At 39.7% G+C, this 17,922-nt stretch overlaps 2 pseudogenes; one reads left to right on the forward strand and one right to left on the reverse strand.

Moving 5' to 3' along the window:
- LOC141479907 (juvenile hormone esterase-like) overlaps positions 1-10,438 on the forward strand; it is a 41,666-nt pseudogene extending 31,228 nt beyond the window's left edge.
- Positions 10,439-15,701: 5,263 nt separating this feature from the next.
- Positions 15,702-17,734, reverse strand: LOC141486421 (cytochrome P450 9e2-like; annotated as a pseudogene).
- Between the last annotated feature and the right edge of the window lie 188 nt (positions 17,735-17,922).

Here is a 17,922-nt window from a genome sequence, read left to right on the forward strand (position 1 = left end):
GAATACCAAAAAAACGTACTTAATAAAAATAACTGCGTGAACGCAAGCGAGACATAAGTGGAACCACCTATTGGTGTGACACCCAAGTCAACTTGCCAAGTTCTTATGTCAGTGTTGGTGGTTTGACCAATCAACTGACAACTGCGGTAGCAAAAATTTGGGAAGCTAACCTGAAATGCCATTGGAAAACGAATCCACATGTTTCTAGAAATGATTTGAAATCGAGAAAGGTTAATGCAGTCAAGCTGCTGGAAAATAATTCCATGAAAATCAAAAGATAAATAGATGAGTACTATTCTGTTCATTCCCATATTGATTCCAATTTAAGAGCCACCGGTAGACAGCTGTTTCAGCCTATTGGGCATCGTCAGTACCGGATAGGTGGTCCTCGATTGAAGACAAAATGTGAATACAAAAAGAAGTACTTAATAAAAATAACTGCGTGAACGCAAGCGAGACATAAGTGGAACCACCTATTGGTGTGACCCCCAAGTCAACTTGCCAAGTTCTTATGTCAGTGTTGGTGGTTTAACCTGAAATGCAAGTTGACTTAGGTGTCACACCAACAGGTGGTTCCACTTATGTCTCGCTTGCGTTTACGCAGTTATTTTTATTAAGTACTTGTTTTGGTCTTCAATCGAGGACCGCCTACCCGGTACTGACGATGCCCAATAGGCTGAAACAGCTGTCTACCGGTGACTCTTAAATTGGAATCAATATGGGAATGACCGAAATAGTACTCATCTACCTATCTTTTCAAGATAGAAGTTTAGCAAGCTAAACACCTTTCCCTTCACTGCTAGTTTGTGTTCATCTCTGCGTATGTTGATTCGTCTGGTACTTCATACACTCCTTGTGACTCCAGTGGTATCTGATCCTTCGGATTACGGAGCATGGACCTTATTGTCCGTACGAATGAAGTTGATATGTTGTGTCGGCGAATGATTTTGCTGATTTTGTCTGTTGTTCCTGCAATATATGGTAGTGTGGTTGCTATGACCGGTGTAACTCGACTACCAAAACAGGTAGTCGAGCAAACACAGGTAGTGGCAGCAACGCAGGTAAATAGGAACATCCATCCCTATGAATTGAGTGTAAGGACAGTCTACTTCTGAACACGTAACAAACATCACTGTACCTATATAGTAGGTAGCGGATCGACTAACATATTCAATCTGTTACAGGAGACTGAAATTCACGTAAACAGGATGTCCCAAAGACATCCTTTGGAAGTACTATGGATATACATTCTTGTCCAAAAGGATATCACGCGGACATCTATTCCGTTCAAGGGATATCCATGAGATATATTATAGATTGGAGACACTTTTGAACGTCAAGTTGATATCAATCCTATATATGAAATGATGTACGAACATGTTCATTCAGATATTCACTGTACACGAAAAAAAGTCCGAAAGGATTCATTTGGATATCTTGTGAATAGAAATCTGTTGAAATACGACATCCATAATCAAGAGATGAATATTATACTAAATAGTATAATTCATTCCACTGATATATGATACTCCTTCATGACAAACGAAAACATGATAAACGAAATCATTATAGCCTATGTGAAATTGGCCGCGGTGGTAGTGCACCCGACTCACGATCGGAAGACCGTGGGTTCGATTACCACCTCGACCAGGTATTTTTCTCGAGAGAATTTATCTGGTTGAAGCTGGAATGATTTCGCAACCGTGTTAGGAATCACACGTTAAAAGGTAAGACCTCGTTAGTCCTTAGCTCGCACAAGTTTCTCAACTTCTGAGAGTTGTCGTTCGTATGGGGGCGAAAGCTGATTAACGGAAAAACATATTTTAAACAGATTTTTCATACGAGATATGACAGACAATGAACAAAGTTTGAGTAATTATATTGATATGAAGAACTGTTTCAAAAAATGGCATGGTCGATAAGAATGTGAAACACGGTATTACAGAGCCAATCATGAAAAATGAGAACTTAAAATTCCTATATTTTTAAACCACTTGTATTCGTAACTAACGTTACTAAAGTTTCGTCCTAGAAGGACATTCTCAAACGAACACAATAAACTGAAATGATCAACAATGTACACCCTGACATACCTATACAACTAATGTCTGAATCGGAAGCGTAAGTCCGAATATGGAATACTGATGAAGTTTGGTTGATTGATGGACTGAAATAATATCTGTTTGAAAAAAAATCTGTTTAACATCTGTTTTTCCGGTAACCAGCTGTCGCACCCCTACGAACGACAACCCTCTGAAGTCGAAACTTGTGCAAGCTAAGGATTAAGGATTTTACCTTTAAACGTGTGATTCCTTACACGGGTTGGACGATAGCAAGTGAAAATCGATCGTTCAAACTGGGGCTTGAACCACCGACCAACACGGCAGTCAATTCGAATGGGTGAACAAAGCACCCACGTCGAACCGCTTGGCTACCGACCAAATTAGCATATGCTCAAATGAAGATTCACCCAAACCAGTGGCGAGAAAATTACACATGGATGAATCTGATATATCGTTGATAAGTTTGCTCCGGTCAATAAGGTGGCACTACGAATATTCGAAAACTTTAATATTGGCCAGTCAAATGGAATTCTATCAATATGCCAGTATGTCTGCCGTTGAGGGTATTCCTGAAGATGGTACACTGGTACGGTTCCAAAATCACACTCTTTAGTCTGGATGGCTATACGCTACTTGAGAGAATCAGGAAAACGTCTCCCAGCTGGTGAACATTTTGAATATAGTGGAAAGCATTATACAAAATTATGAAATTTGACCCTTCCACCATGGTCCATTTCATTCTGGTCGTAACAGCCTATGTTTTACTGAAGGATCACACTGATTATCCTAGGACGATAATTATCACCTGCCTCATTTCTTTCCTTCCTCTCAAAATATAAGTTCATTCCCAGATTTTTAAACCTGAATTATGTTTTTTCTCAGACAAAACCTCCAGGCGGAAGTATAGGGCCCGTGATTGAAAAACCCAACTCAACAGCCTTCCTGACAAAAAATCCATTTGAGATAATGATTTCTGGGGATTACAACAAAGTTCCAATGATAATGGGCTATACTTCAAATGAGGGTTTGTTGTTCTCATTCGCAAATAAGTTGTTCGGAAGAGAAGGTCGTGAGTCATCAGAAAAACCGAGTTTGGAAGATTTCATTCACCCAGAAATGAAAATAGAGAAGGGATGCCCTACAAGCAAAGTTATATGCAAAAAATTGGAAGAATATTACTCCAGGAAGAGAACGTCAAGAATCCATTTATGGTATGTTTTATTCAATTTTCATAATCAAGAAAAACATTCGCAGGTTTTCCGTGTTATATATGTATATTTATTATGGATACCATTCTGAAATCATAATTTTTTCTGTCTGATTTTTTCGACACAAACAAGCATAGCAATGTGAGAACTAGGAGAAGGCAGTCTAATATCGACCACCTAACATAAAGAATTTATGAAATGAATACGTGGTAACCAAAGACATATATATTGATGTATATACTTTGACTGATGTTCAAAGAAGGTAAGTAAGCACAAATATGTTATGGAACCTTGTAATGGACGAGCTGCTATGTCTCCTGGACCGTAATGGGTATAAAGCACTGGGCTATGCAGACGACTTAGTCATCCTAGTCCAGGGTAAATGCAATAATGTAGTGAAGGGATGCATGCAGCAGGCCCTGAACATCATAACAAGATGGACTGAAGAGGAAGGGCTTAACATAAGCCCATCCAAATCGACCATAGTAGCATTCACCAAGAGGACTGAAATGGAGGGTCTCGGACCTCTAAAACTTCAAGGTGAAGAAATATAAGTGTCGGGGGAGGTTAAATATCTGGGAGTAATCCTAGACTCCAAACTGACCTGGAACCAACACTTGGACAGGATAAAGAGGAAAGCGGAGGTAGCACTGATGCTCGCCAGATGCACCTATGGAAAAACATGGGGACTAAAACCAGACATGGTATATTGGCTATACACGATAGTGGTTAAACCGATGGTCTGGTGGCCAAAGGTGAAGCAGGCGACCGCCATCAACAAACTAGGCAAGGTGCAAAGACTTGCATGTTTGGGAATGACGGGAGCAATGAGAACTACCCCAACAGCTGCATTGGAGACACTCCTGAATCTACCTCCTTTACACTTTGTGATAATGGGGGAGGCCACGATGGGCCAATTCAGACTGGAAAACTCACCGAACTACAGAAGATCGGACCGAACAGAAATTCCGGAACAAGTGGAGGAGCACATATGGAATATGTGCAAGGACCACATGACACCGAAGTACACCTTTAACACAAACTTCACGGCCAAAATCATAAGCCGTGAAGAGTGGATGACCATTAGTCATCCCGAAAACATGTTTGGAAAAAACACCTGGTATACAGATGGGTCGAAGACCAAACATGGAACGGGAGCTGGAATATACCGAGCGGATAGAAATCTAAACTACAGCTATCCGCTAGGACTATACACATCCGTATTTCAGGCGGAAGTGTATGCTATTTCGCAGTGTGCAAGGCTTAATAAATTGAGACCTCAAAGAAATGAGCGGATCAATATTTTTACAGACAGCAAGAGCGCACTAGGGGCTCTGACAAACCCGAAGGTGATATCAAAACTGGTCTGGGAATGCCATGATGAACTGAATGAACTTGCAAACAGGAACAAATTAACTTTGTACTGGGTGCCAGGGCATTCAGGAATCACAGGTAATGATAAAGCTCATGAATGCGCTAGACGCGGATCATCAACTTCATATATAGGTCCTGAACCAGCTCTGGGGGTATCAAAATCACTGGTATGAAACCAGATTAGGATATGGACCAATAAGAAACACACAGAGTACTGGACAAAAGTACCTGGCAACAAACACAGTAGAACCTTCATTGGGGAACCGTCCGAGAAAAGAACCGAAGAACTACTTCAATATAGTAGGGATCGGCTCAGAATAATTACAGGGTTACTAACCGGTCATTGTCCGCTTAGAGAACACCTGAATAAAATGGGGCTGTACAATGGAGACCTCAGCTGCAGATTATGCAACGAAGGGATAGAAACAGCTCTACATATCTTATGCGAATGTGAGGCACTGAATCACAGGAGGCAGGCAATATATGGACGTATGAAATTACGTCCAGAAGAATATGACAAACATCCAACACGGAACTTGTACAAACTAGTACAGGGAACGAGACTGATGGAATGGGTGTCCTCAACAAAGACAACCTTGAGTAATTATGATGACTCCCTCACGAAGACACCATTTATGAAATTGACAGGAAAATCACACTAGGAGATTGAAGATGCATAAGGCTTTTCAAGGCTACATACCTTCAAAGTCATAGGTTCACATAAAAGGCAAGGGTATGGCGTTTTCACCTAGACTGGAGAATGTCATATGCGCCTCTCCGGAAGATGTTTATTTATTTATCATTCTGACTCTCGCCTCGGAGTATGTTTGTAGGGTTGTTTTCGAAATTTGTCTACAGGTGACGCAGTTGTGCACCCTACAGAATCAACTGCAGATGAAGCTTATGACTAGTTCGGAATCATATTGATACTCAGACGGTTCACTCCGTCTGAAATGATTCCTGCTACTGACGAGGAGCTAGTATTCCGAAACTGGTCTATCGGTGGTCGTCCCCATCAAATGAAGTTAATTTCTGCTATTCATATATTGTGAGTTACTTGCGACAAATATACCGAATGGAAGACGTTGCACAGGTCCCTGGTGGTATTAGCTTCAGCTTCCTGCCCGGCATTAGCAGAGTTAGTTGTTGTTTTACTGTTGGGTATCTGCCACACGTACCTACAAAGTCGTAGGTTCACATGAAAGGCAAGAGTATGGTGTTTTCACCTAAATTGGAGCATATCATATGCATCTCTTTGGAAGATATTCAATTATCATTCTGACTACTACTCCGGATTATGTGTTTGTGGAGTTATTTACGGACTTTGTCAGCATGTGGCGTAGTGGCACATCCTACTGAATTTACTGCAGATTCTGCGGTTCACTCCGACTGAAATGACCCCCGGTACTGACGAGGAGTTAATACTCCAAAACCGGTCTATCGATGGTCGTCCCGATCAAATGAAATCGATTCCTGCTTTTCATATATAGGAAGTAACTTGTGACATATGTTCCAACTGGAAGACATTGTACAGGTGCCTGATAGTTGTTGTTGTTGTTTAAAGCTGACCATCTATATTGCAGTAATTCCTAGATTTTACTCTTTGCCTAAAGTACACAAACCTGAACTGTCGATTAGACCCATTGTGTCATCAATAAATTCACCTAACAGCAAACTGGCTAAATGGTTGGCCAATATTCTGTCTATGTCATATAATACTGACAACGAACTTTATGTGAAAGATTCTATTTCCTTCAGTAATTTCTGTAATTTCTGAAGACTATGTTTCAGTGAGTTTCAATGTAGTTTCACTTTTTACAAATTTGCCTTTGCAAAAAGGCAATATGTAATAATTGATAGCTTAAAAAATCACTGGGATGTTATCTCTTAACATTGTATGCTTGATTTTCCAAATTTCAAATCGATTTTAGAGTATATTTTTGACTCCAATGTCCAAGTTTTTCAGGACACTTTCTATAAACAAATTTTTGGTACCCCAATGGGTTCAACTATTTCCCCATCATAGTAAATTTTGTATTAGATGACCTAATTATGAATGGAAAAGATAGAATCCCTTTTAATATTCCTTTCATTAAACGTTACGTGGACGATTTGATCCTATCTGTTCCTCATGAGAGAACTGAGGAAGCATTAACAACGTTTAACAGTTACAACGAGCATCTGAAATTCATAGCTGAAGAGGAAGGTAACAACAGTTTACCATTCTTAGATATGCGTGTTCCAGATAATGTTCTACGTACATGATGGTATAGGAAGCCATGTGCAAGTAACATGTTACAGAACTACCATTCTTACCATCCTACGAAGATGAAAATAAACTTAGTCCTTACCATGAAAAACAGGGTGACCAATTTAACACATCCACTTTTTAAAAATGAATGTATCAAAGAACTAAAAGGTATTCTCTTTGAAAATTAATATCCTTATGAACTTTTGAACAAACTACTTTCCAACCCCTTTTCCATAGGGCATATTGTTATAAATAATTTAAATAATCCCATAAATGATAATAATTCAAATATGTCAAATAGTGGAGATATACCTCCAAATTCATTATTTTTCAAAATATTACCATATTTTTAGTCCTTAACACCCAAATTCCTGAACGTTTTCAAGAGTGAAAATATTAAATTTGCTCAATACATTGTCACCACTACCAATAGACTTTTTTTCAAAATTAAAACTCCGTTGAAAACTTTAGAAAAGTCAAATGTAGTATATGAAATTCCTTGTGATACATGTGACATATGTTGGTCAAACATCTAGAATTTCATCAGGACGCATAACGTCACATAAAAGTGATTGTAATACGAATAAAACCACCTGTGCACTTGCAGAACATGTCATCAACACAATGAATTTCACCGAAGTTAGAGTTTTGTGTACTGACAGCAACTTACAAACACGGTTGTTTGAAGACATGTTCTTTATCAAAAGGAATACCAACAACATAAACAAAAAGACTGAGATCAACAACCTCAGCAACCGGCTAATTGGTCAAACTACCAACACTGATATAAAATTTGGCAAGTTGACTTGGGTGTCACACCAATATGTGGTTCCACTTATGTCTCGCTTGCGTTCACGCAGTTATTTCTATTTAGTACTTTTCTTGGTTTTTCACATTTTGCCTTCAATCGAGGACCGCCTGCCCGGTACTGACGATGCCCGATAGGCTGAAACAGCTGTGTATCAGTGGCTCTTGAATTGAAATCAATATGGGAATGTTCAAAATAGTACTTATCATATATACATATGAATGTTATTTTGAATATAATTTTTTTTATTTCAGTTGCATTCGGATTATTTTTTCGTCGCAGGAATTGTAGGTTCCGCGAAAATTCACTCAAAAACTTCGCAAGAACCAGTTTACCTCTATAGGATGTCTGTGGAGACTAATTTGAACCTGATGAAAAGAACATTTGAACTGTATGGTTTACCAGGTGAGGATTACAACTCTTCAAGGAACGCTATAGCAGGTTTTTTAAGTTACATCATTTTGAGAATATTCTTACGAACACTGACTCTAAAAAAATTAACCATTGGAAAAAAAAATCTCTCCCATTATATCTACTCGATATATATTGCCTGATTTTCCTTCAAATAATTTCATACATCTAGACGAGACATACGCACAAAATCTAATATTTCATCAACTTTCATCAATATCTTTCATATCTGTATCTGTAGAGTCGGGAGGGTGAGTGTAAGCCCACAGCACTTAGGCCACATGTGACCCATTGTACATCTTCCCGAGGAGGAAGGTGAACAGGTCACTGGAAGACATCTCGTTTATATCAGGAGGTGTAGGCCAAGACTTGCCGGTCACACACTCTCTTATTGACGATAACTCCGGGCACTCGCATAGGACATGCTTGACAGTCTCATCTTCTTTTTCATACATCCTGCATAGAGGTGTGTCCACTAGCTACATATTATGCAGGTGTTTCCTTAGTTGACAGTGGCCAGTCAGAATTCTCATTGTTAGGCGTAGATTTTTCCTGGTCATCGCCAGATATTTCTTCGGCGCCAGCTTTCCAGGGTCGCCCAGGGTAATCTTGGCGAAATTGCATCATTTGATTCCATCCCATCTCTTCACGAATTGAGCATGGGTGTAACATTTGACTAGTCCCGCAATTGTCGTAGTCATCAGGTCGTAGGTGCCACTGGGTCCTAAAATTCTCAGTCTAGCCGCTTCCTTGGCTAAACAGTCGAAAATGCGATTACCTTCACTCCTGTCGTGCCATTTAACCCACCTCAGGATAATGTTATTATCTACCGAGTCTTTGGCTGAATCTTGGTGGCACTCTAGTACTAGCCCTGAGGTAACCCGTTGTCTCTTCAAGGCTAATAGGGCTTGTCTGCTACCAGTGCAGATTGTTATGTTTTTGCTAGAAATTACTTTTCCGCTTATTTTTCTTTTGTGGTGATTGAGATAACAGCCAGTTCTGTTTGGACCACGCTGGAATTTTTTCCAATTATCCACTTAATCCTTAGGCTTAGTGCTCTGGAGTATCACATCCTTAGCCTTCTTTGGTTTTTGAGCCGTCTGTATATATGCGTATTGCATTTGTAGCATCTGATTCTGTGTTCTGTTTTATTTGTATTTTCTCACTGTTGCCTGCAGCAGAGGTTGCGCAGTAGGCGCTTCTCGCCATAGGCTCAGCCTCAATTGATACATACCTACTTCGAGGTTCACACCAGCCGTGCGCAATGTTACATGGCCATTTACGCAACCTCCTTAACGTACAAGTCCAGAGGGGCCAGACCCGTAATTAATTCCATTGCTGCGGTTGGTGTTGTTCTTATGGCTCTGTGATATTTAAACAAGCCAGTCGCTGTATTTGATATGATTTTTGGATGGCCGTTTCTTGTAAAACTTTCGTTCCCCATGCAATGGCTCCGTACGTTAACGTAGGTCTTATTATTGCAGTGTAGATCCAGGTGACTACACGGGGTGAAATATCCCATGCGCGTCCCACTGTCTTCCGACATTGCTCATAAGACACATATGCTCGTTTTGCACTACCCTGTAGGTGGGAGTTCTATGTTAGCTTTCTGCCAAGGATAGTACCAAGGTATTTCTTCCATATCTCGAATGTGAAGTGAAATCTGTAAGAATTTAAGTTTTACAAAATATTTGTGATTTGTTCAGAGACCAAACACTTACTTATACTTTTATTATAATTGAAGTTCTCTAGTTGTAGACCTCTCGGTCTACAACTAATTCTGAAATAAGAGCGCATCTCAGCATTCACCTCTGAATAGGCATCATAATCATTAAATTCTTTTCAATTCGAATTATGAATGATTCAATTTCAGTGTTATTATCAAAGTTGAGAAAAAAAAAAGCAGAAATTGAACGTTTTGTGTAACTACAACAGCCTAATTTTCATTTCAGGTGTAAGCCATGCTGATGATCTTGGATATTTGTTCAAATATTCAGTTTCTCCTGATGTTGAAATGGGAGAGCTTGAAACAAAGGCTATGCAGCGATTCTTGAACATGTGGACCAATTTTGCTAAATACGGCAATCCAACCCCTGAAGGAACCGATTTAAATATTATATGGAAACCTGTTGAAGAAGATTCCGTGAATTTTTTGGATATTGGAAGCGAGCTTACGTTGCAAACAAATCCAGAATCAGAACGAATGACATTGTGGAAAGATATCTTTCAGCTCAGCCCTGCCACAGCAAAATATTTATAAAGAATACGATATTTTATCATATAATACTCATTCTCTGTTATGAATAAAAATTCAGAATATCGACTGCTATTTTGATGTTGGCGTGAGGGAAAATACTGATATTCTTGAAAAAGCTTCGAAGAGCGCTTTCAGACGCTGAACTAGATAAACATAGACATTCAGCAGATCGAGTATTCAAGCTGTATTGGAATATACGTTTTTCTACTCCATACATTTTTTAAACTAATCATTACTCGTTTGACAGCAGGTAGGTAATGGCTCATTCAGAATACACGTATATTCTAAATTAATGGCGGTTACTTTGGAGAGAAATTTTTAAAAATGATGGGATATTTAACATTTACTCTGATGAATATGATCTCATGAATACATTCATCCGTCCAAAAGCTAAAATCAGTGAATTTTCTCTCCAAATTCTCTATAAAATAGAGCAGCATCAATATCTCGTCAAAATCGTCAGTGGTCACAGTAAGTTATTTGAACTATCCTATCTTATCCTTTTCATATATTCCATTCTCACTAAATCAATTCATTTTTTATTAGAATTAAGTCTATCAGATCACACTTGAACAATCAAAACAAATCTATCCATATAATTAATCTTATAAACATTCTCTATTTCTTGTTCAGTAACTGATTAAGCATTGAAATATCTGTCGAGCAAAATAAAGCAATAAAAACTAAACGTGGAGTTGCCCAGCGATCTCTCACAAATCATGAAAAATTCTTATCGCGCTTTGATCCGTCGAAAGACTTTCCCGCTCTAGAAAAACGGTATGGAAAAATAAAAACAAGTCTTGAACTTTTCAAAACCTGTCAATCTGAGTTAATTCTTGATGAATCGGAAGAATTAAGCGATTATTGCACAAATTTTGAAGAGCAATATTTTGATAGGTTTTCTATTGCATCAAATCTACTAGCTACTCCCGGAAACCACAGTCGCAATCTACAGCGGCAGTTATAATGAATACAGAAGCGCCAAATTTAAATTCCCCTTCGCTTTCTTTATCTAATCAGCAAGCGGAACAGACAAAAGGTGAAGCCAATCCTTCTAGCAATGAAAACAATACCTTATTGAAAGTGACTACACTACAAGCCGCAGCTTCTGCAGTGACTGAACCTATTTTTCAAGTACCATATAACTTATATTCCAACCCTGGTTCTATTGATAACTGGCTAGAATCTCATCTAATGAATCATCGGCTCAAAACTATGAGATATCATGGAATTTGTTAAAAGAGAGATACGGCGATCGTAAGTTCATTCGCGGTGCTTACATCAAATCACTAATTGATCTACCTTCCATTTCAAAGAGTTTTCTACTCGCGCCTTTTTAGATCAGCTTCAGAAAAATCTGGGAGCTCTTCAATCTATAGGTGAGCCTACTAGCTTTTGGGACTCATTTTTAACGGTTTTATTTCCCATCAGAAGGACTGATGAGAATATTGAGAATTCACTTACCGGCTCAACAGTGTTGTCTCAAGTGCTAGGTATACACCGATCGCCAGTCGCTGTGGAACTGTCGACAACAAACTTTGAAATATAACTCTACACTGATCAGATATCTCAATTTTTTATATTAAAATGTAATTCAATTCTAACTTGACGTTTCGTACATCTACATGAATTCGTTCATTAAAGTAAGATGATTTTCATTCTAAAAAGTCATTTGGGTTAACAATCTACTATTTTCCAATGTTCATCCATGTTTCGAAATAATTTTGAAACATTAAACAAAGAACAAGATATTGTTCATATTTATGTGTTTCACTTGTCATATATTTCTTCTATGATCAGTAACTTTTGAAACGGAAATATTTGTTTTTTTTGAAAATTTGTCTACTTGAATATCCTGAAAAATATATTTGATGATGATGTTTTTCCTTGGAAGTCACCCAGTGAAATTAGACAGTATCTGAACCAGGAATTCAACCACCATCAATTGACTAAGAAAGGAATCATCAAGACTCTAGTGGATCGTTCTTTTGAGCTCTGTAATACAAAGGAATGTCTCTGGTGTAAGAGAAGTCGCCACAACCAGTACTTGTACTTCCTTACATCAGAGGATTGTCGAAAACGATTAGAAGAATTGGGTTCCAGTATAACATCAGAACCTGCTTTAGAACAGTATTCGTAGCAGCCTCACGAAAACTAGGCCACCAAATGCGGACTGCGATTCTAAGAATTGTATTTACCGGATACCCTGCGAGTGCATAGAATCATACATCGGCGGAACTAAGAGGTCATTGAAAGTTTGCATTGCCGAGCATAAAAAACACACACAGCGAGGAACCAGCAATTCAGAAATGGCAGAGCATGTTTGGACTCATCAACATAACATCAAGTGGTCTCAAGCTGAAATCATACACAAGGAGGAACACTGGTTTAGGAGAAAATTGAAAGAAGCCGCATGTATGTTGTCCAACAACGCATTCAGCCAAGTTAGCGTAGAGATACGCTGTAATCAAGCGAAACATGACCAACTCTAGCCGAATGGTCAGCTCCCACTGAAACCGATGCAGCGGAGAGTGGAAAGAGGGGGTAGGTGAAAGTACTCGAATGACCTATAAATAATTAGATCTCGGAGAAATGAGTTCAAAAACTTTCGACCGAGCAGCAGAAGATCGAGCAAGCGGTACTAACTACACTACTGGCAGCACCCGGAAACCAATAATGCCAGCACGAATTCCAGAAAACCTAAAAATCGGTCCATGAAACATAAACGGCGTTACAGAAAAAAAATAATGAGCTTATGGAAGTGCTATCACGGCTGAGCATAGCCGTCATGGTACTCCAGGAGACAATGCTCAGAAACCACACAAATTTTCGAATCCAGGATACAATACTCATAGAACAGACAGGCCAGGGGGCGCCACGCCGCAGGGAGCGCGGCACTATTAGTAAAGAAAAAAACTAGCGCATAATGAAGATAGAAATCCGGAACTATACTTCGGATAGGCAGTAGCGATCAGAGTTAAACTGAAACGCTACGAACAGCTGAGGATTCCGTCGATGTACCTGTCAACGCAGAGAATACTAGAGAGAACCGACATAACAGAAATGTTCCAGATCACCATCCAACGGTAACCAAAGGCGACTTCAATGCGAAGTCGCGCGATTGGAACTACAGGAACGGAAATCAAAGAGGCAGACAACTAGCCAGGCTGCTAGAAAAATCAGAGGACACCGCGATAGTAGCTCCAGAAGCCCCAACGCACTACTCACGAGAAGAACAAGTTCCAAACATTCTCGACGTCGCTATAGTGCAAAAAATTCCTACATCGGAGATGAAAGTACTAGACGAAGAATTGTCAGACCACAACCCGTCCTGCTCACAATAGGAAGAGGCGAAGAGGAACCAGATTATCCGACAAAGAGAATCATCAACTGGAGCAGATTTTAGCGTATCGTTCACGACGCGATACGAGTTATCCCACGCATTTGAAACAAGGGACTGATCTCGAGAATGCCACAACGCAGCTACAACAGGCGATTATCCAAACTATGGAGAAGAAGCGCGCGGGAAGTCCCAGCTGCGTACTTCAATTTGGAGGACCACATTACAGCGGATCAGGATCAGAAGACGCCTGAGAGAGGATACAAACGGACACGCGCTCCAATGGACAAAAGGAGTATGCACAGAGCCGACATAATCCTGCAGCAAACGCTGTGTGCAATTCGAGACCGACAATGGACAACCGTCTGGAAGATCTCGACACCAAAGATCAATCTGCTTGGAGAATGCAGAAGTTTTTGGGAAAGGACACCAAAAACCATGTCTGCCTATACACGGCTAGCAAGGAATCATTTACACAGACCAATGAGAAAGCGGAAGCATTTGCTAACAACTTCGAAAGACAGTGCGGAGAAAATGATGTCTCGTTTACGGACGAAGTAGAAGGCAACGAAGGGCAAACGCACAACCTTTGATATCCACATCACCCAAGGAAGTAAAAGGCATCGTGAGGTGCTAGATCGGCACTGAAAGTTCTACAAGGAAGGGTAGAGCGGCAATGACGCAAGGAGGCACGGTCAGTCAAATCCGAAGCCAAAGAAGAATCACATATTTCCATTGGCCTTCCATAAGCAGAGTGGCAGAACGAGCCATCTTGAAAAGAATAGAAGACCAAACCAGTGAACTGGGAATCTTACTAGGTGAACACTCGACAGAGCTGCAAGTACTGAGGGTAGTAGGACTTCGCGTTTCAACCTCGAACGATTCCTTGACGTCTCCAAGGCGTTCGACAGAGTTTAGCATGACGGACTATTAGCTGAAATGAGCAATTTTGGCTACTCGAAACAAACGGTAAGATTGTTCGAATCTTTTCTAGCTGACAGGTGATGCCGCTGCAGAGTAAGGCAATAACTCTCCACCATGTGCACAAGGTGCACTCCTCTCGCTACACCTCTTCTCGGTATACATAGCAGACCAGAGCCAGAGAACAACTTTAACCAGCTGGCACTTAATGTGGACAATACAGCTCTGCTGGCGAGATCAACAAGCCAAGCGTATGTCACTAGATACTTGCAACAGCAGGCGAATAGACTAGAGGATTGAGCCACTTTGGAATATCAGTATAAACCCTGACAAGGGTCAGGCGATATTGTTCACACGGAGGCTGGTACACTCGGAAGGAAACATCACCCTCAACGGACAAGTCATTTCACGAATACCAGATCTTCCAGCATCACATAGTATAAAACAAAGTCGCTTCCCGCAACGGATTTTCAATAGATAGAGCGATTCAATATGAAGGTTTATATGTACACGAATAAGATGGTGGAGAAATACTGATAATTCCAGATGTTTCCAATGTGATGTCGTAAATAAACATATTTTTGTGCTCACATTGCAAACGCTGGCTGAACCCTACGAGATAGATAAAAAAATGTACTACAGTATTGTACCTTAAGACGGTCAAAAACATTCGCGATGGTATATGTCTATCTCTTAGGGATAACCCACAATAACCATGTTTATCGTCGAGAAATAATGGCTCATTTACGAAGCGATTTTAAGCAATACAGCAATAATTCATGTGGAATTGAGTACCTCAAATAAAGTGTGTATTCAATAGAGATCAGTATGGTCTTTCGCAGTATGTGATTTGAATTATTATTCTCGAAGTTATTACACATTTGAAATGTAGGTACATAGCGGTTGCGGTGGTCCGACCGGGGGATCGGCGGCGCGTGCCTATAAATACATGTCAGAGGCCCCGCTTTGGCCTATAGCACTTAATAATTAGCAGTGACTGTACGCGTTTACATGTATATTTAGTATCGGGCATGCAACACTCTTCATCCTGCATAATATATATTGAACTATGAGTAATATTAATTTTATTTATAACAATTTTCAAGTGATAGTTGGAATTTTGACAAATAACTTATTTATTTCTGCAATCGTTTCAGGCCCAGCCAGAACCCTTTTCTGCCATTAGGTTGAAAGTCCATTTGGACAGTTTCAGTGGAATTTGAGTTTTCTCTACAGGAACCATTCAAAATGCGATAAGAGGTGGAAAAATAACAGTTTCGTTTCTAGAAGAGCAAATCTAGAGCCTATACAGATTCTTGGTCCCAGTCCAAAGGGCATATAGGTGAAGGGGTCGATTTTTCCTTTATTTTCATCACTAAATCTCTCCGGATCAAAACGTTCTGGATCTGGATAATATTTGGGATCATAATGTATTCCTACCATAGGGATCATCAGTGTTATGCCTTTTTCGATATGTAGTGGTTTTTCATCTGCATTCTTTGCCTCTATCGTATAAGGTTTCGTACAAATCGGTCTGTTGATACAGTACTTGGCCATTTCCTCAAAGATTCTAAATAAAATTGAATGAATCAATGGACGGCTATAAAAACTCACCAATTCCATTTATTGTGAGTTGTGCAGACCTTATTTTGATTATAATACAAGAACATGAGCTCTCACAGTTGAAAGTATACTTAATGAAAACAATTTTGAGCTGTTAGGTTATGGTCAAATGGAACTTGTAGTACCAAACGGTTCGCCTGCTACTGCGCCAGATGTCATCGGTGGTATGTGCGTTGACTAAGAGGACAGAGGTTATATTCCGAAGTGTCAGCAACGATGACTGGCGCACTCTGTGTTCAATCGTTTTAAAATTTCAAAGGGTGTTGGGGATGACGGTGTTTCATGCAGATGCTCACTTCCGATTAGTTCACACTCTTGATGGGTTGGCCATGGTGTTGATGGCTACGTTGCTGGTGGGATATTATCGGAGTTTTATTTTGGTCTATTCCTTGTTTCCTTGAGTACTGGATATCATGTTATGTTGAACCGTATACCTTCTTTCTCTGCTGTTAAGATCGTTGGGATGCAGCATTAATACCTCCGCACTAGGTTACCCGGATGCCACCGTATGTAGTCAGAGAAATCCGCAATCGCAAAGCATGTCCTAGCAGTAATAGATCACGTTAAAAGTACATTAAACTACGTCCTTTCCGAATCAACGTATCAACATGAATTATTTCATAGGAAGGCCATTGAGAACTACAAGCATCCCAAACAATTCCAACAGTAAAAAAGAAGGTATACGGGTTGACAGAACGTGATGTTTTGTACTCAATAATGTCAGTAATGCACTGAAATATAGCTTTTCATCGACTTTTTACAGCAGTGTATCTGTCATCACGTGGACCAATCTGAACAACCCAGGAAAAGTGCGGACCACTCAGGAATGAGCATTCACATGGACATCTCACTCCTACCACATCTTCAAATCCACTCCCACCGCCATCCCTTACATCCCCCATCAGCTTCTGAAATTATGAATACGAGGGAACACGAAGTTCCCGGTCACTCGTTGCTGAGACTTCGAGATATAATATTCATCCTAGCAGTCAACGAAAATACCACTGTCTGTCTGTCTGTCGTAGTAGCAGACGAAACGTTTGTTTACTGCATGTTCCATTCGACCACGGCCTACCAGACGGGCTTTTTTCTTCAATTTTTGTACTAGATTCATGACTGATATATCAAAATTATTAAGGAGTGATATGAATCTTTTTTCTATGAAGTTCAACAAGAATGTTTAATTTTTTAAAAAAATTCTTCTAAAGTGTTACGGATTTGAACACCTATAAAAACCCGTTTCTTCAAATTTCTTCTGATTTTTTTTTCTGAACTCGTCCAATTTCAAATTTTTTGGTTTGTAACATTATTTTATTTTTTTTTGTTGTGTATTGTTTTCTTATTGATCTGCATTTTTTCTCTATACTGTGCCAAAAATTATTTGGCATTTTGTTGAATGGTATCAGTCAATCAGAAATACAGAAAATATAAATTACGATCGTCTTCTTACCTGATATAACCATATCCATATATTTCATTTTCAATAATGCTTCATATGTTAATTTTTCCTCCACATTCCGCCAGTGTGTCTTCAATTTCATTTCTTAGTCTCGTTTGGATGTCTGGATGGATAGCCAACTCATGGGGACATGAAGCACATGAGCGAAGACACCGTATCAAACCCGGCAAGAAAAATAGCAAAGCCTGAGCTGTGATATCAGAGTTT

The sequence above is a fragment of the Leptinotarsa decemlineata genome, unplaced genomic scaffold (genome assembly GCF_025532065.1).
Source record: "Leptinotarsa decemlineata unplaced genomic scaffold, Ldec_3_MD MMD2_P_RNA_scaffold_2, whole genome shotgun sequence".
Lineage (NCBI taxonomy): Eukaryota > Metazoa > Arthropoda > Insecta > Coleoptera > Chrysomelidae > Leptinotarsa > Leptinotarsa decemlineata.